The sequence below is a fragment of the Chenopodium album genome, chromosome 26, assembly GCF_948465745.1.
Source record: "Chenopodium album chromosome 26, dcCheAlbu1.1, whole genome shotgun sequence".
Taxonomy (NCBI): domain Eukaryota; kingdom Viridiplantae; phylum Streptophyta; class Magnoliopsida; order Caryophyllales; family Amaranthaceae; genus Chenopodium; species Chenopodium album.
The window spans coordinates 14696138-14705428 of record NC_137859.1 but is presented as its reverse complement, the minus strand read 5'-3'; positions in this window follow the sequence as shown (position 1 = coordinate 14705428).

The following is a 9291-nucleotide window of genomic DNA, read 5'->3' as shown; positions in this document are numbered from 1 at the left end:
AATAAGTGTTACAGTTTGACTGGCATATAGTTTTAGACAATTTAATTGACTTAAATAAATTAAAAGAAAGATAGTGGGGTTAATAATTTATTGAAAATAAAGTAATGAATGTGAGAGGAAATATATAATAAAAAAAAGTAGTAATGGAGTTTAAGTGGAGACGGTTGGAGTCAATGCAATTCTAGTAATGCAAATCGGGGTTTTACTAACTGAGTGAGCAAAGAGTTAACGAGAGAAAGATGGAGAACGTAGGTCTAGGGGATTGCGCAATGCTAGAACGCTCATGGCAACGACGGGTACATCCGATTTTGTGAATTCACCAAACCGTGGAAGCAAGTTTAACTTGCGGGGTCCCATCCATACGCGTCAACCCTTACAAAGGTAAGACTTCCGCGGGATGCATCCGGACTCATAACCATGGACCCTCTTTGACTAACCCTTATCCTTAAACTTTAGAGAACTACAACCATGGTTAGGTTGCAAACTCATTGCATCATATATATTGTGAATACTTGACTACTTGTGCATCTCTTAATTACTTGTGCATACTTAATATGTGACTAAGCTAACCGTTTGGTTTGACTTGTGATTATAAATATGCTTAAATAAACTAACCAATGATTAAAGGACTTTTCTTAATTAATTAATTAATTTGAGCTAATAAATATGTCTAAAATCGAGTCATAGTCCCTTTGAGTCAACCCGGATTTTTATTCTCGTATACTGCACAAGGGTCAACTTGTTTTAGTCATATCCGGAGTTCTAGGAAGAACTACGAGTCGTTCAACCTATGATCTATAGCCCCGGGTTTTATCTTTCATTAGGCGTTGGTTTCATCCCAATAAGAGTCACAGATCAAAAGTTATGACTGAAATACTACAGCCTTTCCAATTTAGTGCACATACATGAGGTCTTAACTTAGTCTTTGTTCAACTCTAGTCACATAGTCTAGCCACATGGTCATGACAAAAGTCTTAACATGTCACCTACACTCACTAAGTATTATCACACACTTTGTATACATGTCACCATGATCATGTCTTAGGTTCATGCATCAGTCGTTCTTTCCCTCATTTGAGTTCGGATCCATTCTATTTCTAATTTCCTCCATATCTCTCCACTTACATCATCTTCCTATTCACTACGCAATACATGTTTTCCACATGCATATCATTCTCCTCAATTTTCCATGATCTCTTCCCATCCATGCATGTTGAATCGAGTTTGAGTCATGTGGTTCATGAAAAAAAAATGAGTAATAATGAAAAAGAACACGAGGCAAGCTTCTCACCAAGATTTCATTATTTCTTCTTCTTTTTTCAAACTCTTCCCCAATAAGTCTAGCATAGGCACCTCTTATTTTCCGTAGACTTTTTTTTGTAGATTTTTTCCGTTTTCCCCTTTAATAAATTGAGCATTTCTTTTCTTGCACATGATCATTGCATTGCATTATAAAAATAAAAATAAAATGTCGAACTAAGCACAAGGTATTCCTATGAATGGAGGCACCTCTTGTAGCCGCATCATATCACTCTCAAAATGTACAATTATCACTTTCTTGATAAACTACTTTGAGCCTCGTCTGATGATAGACCTTCACTTTTTCAACCCACATCTATCTAACCTTGGGATTGGATGATGTGCAACTTATGAAATTTTCAAAGCCAAAAAAGCTTGAGTGTTTTACAAAAATATCAAAAAAATAAGGAAAAATAAAAATAAAAATATGCAAAAGGGCAAGTGTTCCAATGTCTTTGATATGAACATGTCTTTGATATGAACACGTCTCCTCTTATCGAGTGCTCGGTACCGTGGCTGAGAAACATGAATGCCAAGTGAGTGATAGACCACATGATCGGGATTGCCCACACTTATTGGAAAAAGATTCAAATATGAAAAATGCAAAAGCAAAAAAGAGAGCAAAAATATAAAAGAAAGATAATCAAAAAGTGGAAAACCTCAAGCATGAAAATATAAAGATAAAAAAATCAGGTTGCACACCTTGGGGGCTTATCTAGGGTCTTGAACCTTTATCCCCTTCTTCTTCAACCTTTAGCCTAACCACGTTACAACCCTTAAAAAGACCTTTTTGTGGTATACACACACTTGTGCGAGGTTCGGCTACAGCTACGTTCGGCCTGATTCCTAACGGATACGTAGGCAACTTCACAGTGAGGTGCGGCCGTAATAAAAAATGCATTCATTCACATTCACATTCGTACATGATCATATAAAGGGATCTCCAATACTCATCCCTATTCACTTAGAGCTAGACTTAGGGGCTTGATCCCTACATCATTAGCTTACCTAGCCTTAGAGTCACCACAATTTGACTCTTTTCAAATGTCTTTTCGCACACTTAGCCATTGTGGCCTAAGTTTAGTGTCACTTTCACACATATTACAGATACATGACCAAACAGTCCTTCCCTTAGTGTTGAAGCTTAAAGATTTTGATGATGATGAACTTAAACTCAAGCAAACTCGACTAATAAAGGTTTGTATAGGTGTGTGATTAGAACAGGTGAAGTAGACCATGGTGGTGGACGAGTAACCTAACTAAGAAGACATGAAGAGACCTTTAAGAAAGGTTAAGCAAAATAGAAGAAGAGTTCTCTAACAAGAACTAAGTTCCCTAACAGGAACCTGAAGACAGCAAGTTCTAGAAGAACTTGGCCTGCGAAGTTCCAGTTCAGAACTGTAGAGCAAGTGACAGTAGGAACTCAGTCCTGGCCTGCGTGAAGCCCAAGTAGTCTACAATTACATAATAACAGCGCAGCAATTTAGTTAAGATTTTATCTTTTAGATATGATGTAAATATGTTAAGTAGGTTATACGTGAATCTGATTAGAAGCGTGACAAAGGCTTGGAAAATGTAATTAAAATTGGAAAGTTAAAAAGATTAGTTTTTAAGAAAAGATTTCCAAAAATATTTTCTTCAAACTTGATTTACCGTGTTTTAAGATTTGGTAATTTTACATACTTATCTTTTGAAAACCCTATTTGCTATACGAGCTAGACTTGTATAAATAGTAGAGATCTCACTTCATAGTTTCTGTGAGTTTATGCGTGAAAAAATCATTGTGCTTTAATTGTGTAAGTTTGCCAAGCTTATAACTTTGTCATATTAGTTCCGGGATTCATGCATAGCTTGCCTTTCATATACTAGGTGTCTTATATTTTGTATTGGTTGGGTTATTAGGTGAGTGTATGAAATTTACTTTGCATACAGTTGTGTAAGTTTCTAGTGTGAAGCTGTGAGGTAGTACTTTGGGAGTACAAGTGAATCTAAGTGTGGGACTTAGATTGGGTAGAATAGGATCCTACGGTGTAGCAAGTTCACTCTGGAACTTGTGAGTAAAGGTCTGATTATAATAGGTTGTAACTTGTGTGTTTTCCCTATTATAGTGAAGTGGTTTGGTTTTGGAAATCCCTTAGAAGGGTCGAGGTTTTACTTCCAGTTGGGCCTTGGAAGGTTTCCTCGTAAAATCCTATGTGCGTTGCAAGTTCCTTTACATTCTGTTTTATATTCCGCAAAAGTAGTCATTGAGAATTCACATACAATTCACCCCCGCCCTCCCCCCTCCCTCTTGTATTGTTTGTCTCAACTAATACTTAGGAACCTTTTGTCAAAATCTTAACACAACGTTGAAGCGTGCATGCCTTGTCATATCAAAACCACTCATCACTCATCATTACATCACAAAGTATGAATTACTTAGCCTTTGCGCCTAAGTTACCCAAATACTTTCATCATTGAGATAGCCTAGGATGAATTAATCCTTGCACTATGAGATATAACGTCGACGCATACATTATTTGACTAAGCTCATTCAACGTGCACCATCATAACACTTCACTCCTTTCTTTTCACGTCTTTCTTTTTCGGGAAAAATTCGGTATCCTCCACAAAAATGACTGAAAGTTTTTGCGTTTTTGAGTCACACACATCACAATAAAATGCACACACGAGTCATGTACGTTAAAGTCGTGTCATATCATATCGAGTTGAGTCTAAGACATGTGTGAAAACACATTAAATCACACATGAGTCAAACACACTAAACCTTGAGTCAACCTCAAGTCAAAGCAATTACATTGTCAAGCACACCAAGTCTTAGGTCAACCCTAAGAAAAACACCAAGCCTTAGGTAGGTCAACCATGAGCAAAGTCCTATAGTCTAAGAATATAGATGCAGGTACAATAAGAGGCAATTTGATTTTTTTTTTTTAGAACAGAGGCAATTTGATTGAGCGCAAATGAACGAGCTAAAAAAGCTCCGACTTGGATTCAAGCACGAAGATACACCGGTACCCTAACGCAACACGATGGACCTGTCGCTGCACGATGGCTCTTATTCGCCTGCGTCAACCTTTGATGGTCTCACAAATTTGATTGGTTGCTTTGAAATTACACCTTTGATTATTAGTCAGCCTGATTACAACTTGATGGATGATCGGCCTGATAACGATCAAATGAAGCAGATTTGAAAAGTGATTAAAAACATTTGAGTAGTGATTGACGATGATCACAAAGAATTCCTAGGATGAAGATTTCCACTAATCAATTTAAAAACTATAAGAATCTTAGATATGGTTCTTAAGATGAATTTTCCAAATATGGAAAGGTTGATTACTTCTAAGGAGTAAGGACAAGAAAATTTGAAGATTCAAGATAAAGAAGTCTTCAACAAGGGGGCTCTAAGATTGAAGGTTCTCTTGCTTGGATTTGAGAAAGACGTTTCAAGATGAAGCAGTCTTCGATTGTTTTCGCTATGATTGAGGAGGTTATCATTAGATTTGAGAAGATGACACAAGATGGGCGATCTTCGATGGCTTTCACTAAGATTGTGGAGGTTGTCATTTGATTTGAGAAGAAGGAACGAGATGGGAGATCTTCGATGGCTTTTGTTATGATTATGAAGGTTGTCATTTGATTTGAGAAGATAGCACGAGATAGGCGATCTTCGATAGCTTTCGCTAAGATTGTGGAAGTTGTCACCTAGATTTGAGAAGAACGGTTCGTGATGAGGCGGTCTTTAACGATCTTCGCTATGATTGTGAAGGTTGTCACCATGATCCAAGAAAATAGCTCGTGATGTATCAACAATGATAAACGATGTTCCCTAGGATGTGGAAGATTGTCACAACAAAATTGAGGATCATTACAAGCAGAATGATCTTCGACGACGTTGCCTAGGTTGTGGAGAGTTTTCACAAACAATTGAAGATGGCTACAAGCAGAATTATCTTCGACGATGTTCCCTAGGATGTGGAAGATTGTCAAAAAACGGGAGATGACTACAAGCGGAGTTATCTTCGACGGTGTTCCCTAAGATGTGGAAGACTATTACAACGGAAAATGAAGACGGTGACAAGCGGAACGGTCTTTGGCGATATCCCCTAGCTTGAGGAAGGTCGTCACAACAACAATGCAGCAACATGCAAAATTGCTTTCCCCAGAGGCGTGTACTCAACGGTGCAAGATATGCATTTCTTTATTCTTTTATCTGTTTAACTAACTCTAGTTTGCAGGTATCGGCGTTACAAGAATGATTTAGGATCGCAGAATGTTCTGAATCATTCTCCGTAACTATCGCTACTTTGACTTTTGTTTTCGAAACATGTGTTTCTCCAAACTCAGTCAAAGTGGGGGCTTCTGTAGACACCTGATTGTGTCTCCATAAAATCCAAACCCAGTGATGAATATCTTTCACGTCATTGATTATCGAACAAAGAAAAAGTGTGAAAAGTCCTGTGATACTGTTGTTTTTAATAAAAATACTTCTTTCGGTTTTCAAAAGTATTCCCCACAGTATGGTTAAGAGATGCTTTGGTAGACTTGTTGCTTGTTGTTTACAGATTGAGCTTTAGGTGCTCTTAATATGTCCAAAACCCAGGTTGGGTGGTCAATTAAGACAGCTTACATGGACACACCGAAGTGTTTTAATTTGTTGTTGACCAGGTAAATTCAGTAAGGTTAAACGTGGCTCTTAATGTCATTTGTCTATTTATTCTTTTATCAGGGATTGATAATGGTTCTTATTAAGTGAATTTAACACCATTAGCCCAGTGGCTCTTAGAGTAGGATTAATACTGACACCGAAGGTGGAAGGTTGAGCATTGCTTGCTCTTAATACTACTAGCCCAATTGCACAAGAATAGGGGACGATAGTGATTCTTAAATGTATCAGAATCACTAGCCCTGATATTACTCGAGTAGGGAACGATAGTGGTACAGAATGACGGAGGTTGGGAGTATCACTTAATGCATTTAGCCCAAGCGCTCGTTAAGTAGTGGATAGATAGATGCACGGACGAGTTGATAGGGTTGAACTTTACGTTCTTAATGTTTGTTTTCCATTGCATAGAAAATCTTAGGTTTGCAAGGTTCTTGAATGTGTTTTAAGCCTGCATGAAAAAACCCTAGATATGCTGGGAATGTGTAAGTAATGCACAGACAGAACACCTACGTGAATACGAGGGGTGGCCTCCTTTAAGGGAAAATTGTGTTGTAGTTTTACGGAAGTACTCATGAAAGCCCAAGGTGTTGGCCAAGATTGGCGGAATTACTCAAGTTCAAAAGGTGGAATATGTGGTACATGTTCCTTCTTCGAATATGGGAGTTCAAACCTTTGGATACACACCAGAAGAGTGTTGAATACCTATGTCACTAAGACATTAGTTCAAACCTTATGAACACTAGTGCTTAAGTACCAAACCTTTCATTTTACTATTCAGATTTCATGATCACAAGTTCGTTTTGCATTAGTGGGGGATTGTTCGAGTCAATGCAATTCTAGTAATGCAAACCGGGGTTTTACCAAGTGAGTGAGCAAAAAGTTAACGAGAGAAAGATAGAGAACGCAATTCGAGGGGATTGCGCAAAAGCCGAGCTAGCAAGAGAGCTAGACCTCGAATGCTGGGAATGCCTGCGGCATGGCCAAGCGAGAGTTCGCTGCCATAAAGTGGCGTCTAGCAGATCTGAGTTGTAGCTCTCCTACGCGCACTACTAGAAAACTGGTGAATACCGATGGAATCTTTGCGACGGACACGAAATTCCGTCGGAAATTGCGAAATTTTGAGGGATTTTTTTTCGGCGGAAATTCTCGACGAATTTAACAAATCAATCGGAAATCCGTCGGAAATTTCCGACGGAAAAAAATTCCGTCGTAATATATGTGCTTTCCGACGGATTTTTCTAGTCGTGAATTACAATTTCCGACCGAATTTATTTACATCTGTCGGAAATTTCTAACGAAAATTCCGTCGGAATACAATTTTAAAAATAAAAAAAAAAACTTTTTTACTTAAACCTAAAACGCGTTCCCTTGCCCTAAATTCCCAAAACTGTTCTACCTCTCTTTCTCTTTTCTCCTCCTCCTCTTTCTCTCTCCTCTTCTCCTCTCCTCTCATCTCCTCTTCTCCTTCGTTCTCAGTTCTCCTTTCCTACTGCTCCTCCTCTTTTCCTCTTCTCCTTCGGTCCTTCCCCTTCTCTTTTGTCTTCTCCTTTGGTCCTTCTGAAGGAATTGTGTCTTCGATAAGTGCAATTACTAGATATATCAAGGATCACTATTATGGAGATAATAAGTTCATTCTATTGGGGCGTCATCCTATGTTGCTAGACTATGAGAGATGATCTTTGGGCTAGTCAAATGGTCCAAAGCCCTTTAGAATGGATCCTATATTGGTCACACACAAGGGTATTGGGTTAAGCAAGTAAGAGGCCCATTAATGGGCCTCATGAGCAATTAACTAATCATGAATTGGATTGGGCTAGCATAGTTGGATTGGAATTAGGTTTTGGGCTTTTGACATGGGCTCTTATTTAGAGATGAGATCTATAAATAAGATCCATGCCTAGGGTTTGTAAGAAGCAGTCATAATTCACACACTGTGAATTTTGACATCAAGGCAACCAATCCCAAAAACCCTAAAACACTCTCCTCACTCACGACCCTCTTCTCTCCCCTTCACGTTCGTACGTGCGGCGCCCCTCTTGGTGGCTCGTGGTGTTCGTCGTGGTGGTTCATGGTTAGCTCGTGTCTCTCTTCTCCGTTGAAGGTTGATTGAAGCGTTCAGTCACGACTAACTAGCATTAGTGGAGGTTTAACTTGTGCCCGTGGACCAAGTAGAGGAATCGTGCTTGGGGTTCTTTATCTCCCTTTGTTCTTGCTCGATCGCACGTGGAATCACGCTTCAAAGGTATAATTATGTGTTCTTTATGTGTTATGCAATGATCCTTGGATTAGGTACTGTATGAATATGATTCATGTTATTTCCGCTGCGTAGTACCTATAAACCCCTACAGTGGTATCAGTTAGCCTATTGCATTTACGCATATTGCCAATAATTCTTTGATAATCCACAATTTTAATTCAATTAGGAGGGAGAATAATTTAATTATGGGTCAATTATTATATTAAATGCGATTTAACTCTTGGAATTGATTAAATGTGATTTAATAATGCTCAAAATAGCCATGAAGAGGACCGAAATTTAGCCCTAAAGTGTTCGAAATTTTCGAACCCCCTAACCCTATTTTTCGAATAATTTCGAATTTCTAGCCTTAAAATATGATTTTTATGCTTGATTTTGATTTAATTCGTTTTGTTTTATGTTTCATAATTTTAATTGGATTGATTTATGCATAAAAATGTTTTATGTATGATCAAAGATTTAATTTTAAACGTTAGAATTAAATTGGAATTAATTTTATGATAAACCCTAATTTTAAAGTTGAATGTGATTTAATTTTAATTTTATGGACTGATTTAATTTAATTACGATAAGTGTTATTTTAATTAAATTAAAACACAAAAAAAAAATTAATAATTTGTGGCCGGCAACCGCAGCTGGGTGGCGCAGCCACGGCGGCTGTCGACCAGGTGGTCAGTCCAGAGGGAGGGAGGGAGGGCAGGTGGTCCGAAAGGTGGCTGGACAGCAACGTGCAAGAGTTGCACGGCTGCTGTCACAACCACGTTAGGGCTGCTGCTGCTGCCTCTTTTGCGCGGCAGTGGCTGCTAACCGTAGCCAGCCACCGTGGCTAGCTTTGGCTGGCCACGCACGGTGGCCTGCAGCCCCGGCTGAAGCAGCTGCCACGCTGCTGCCCTTGCGGCAGTGGCTGCTGTCATGGCAGCCAGCCACCGTGGCTAGCTTCGGCTAGCCAACCACGGTGGCCGGCGTTGGTGGCTCACGTTTTTCAAAAAAAAAAAATTTCTGTTTTGAAAAATTATTTCAAGATAATTACGAATTATTTTGGGATAAAATTGGTTTTATTTTGGATAAGTTA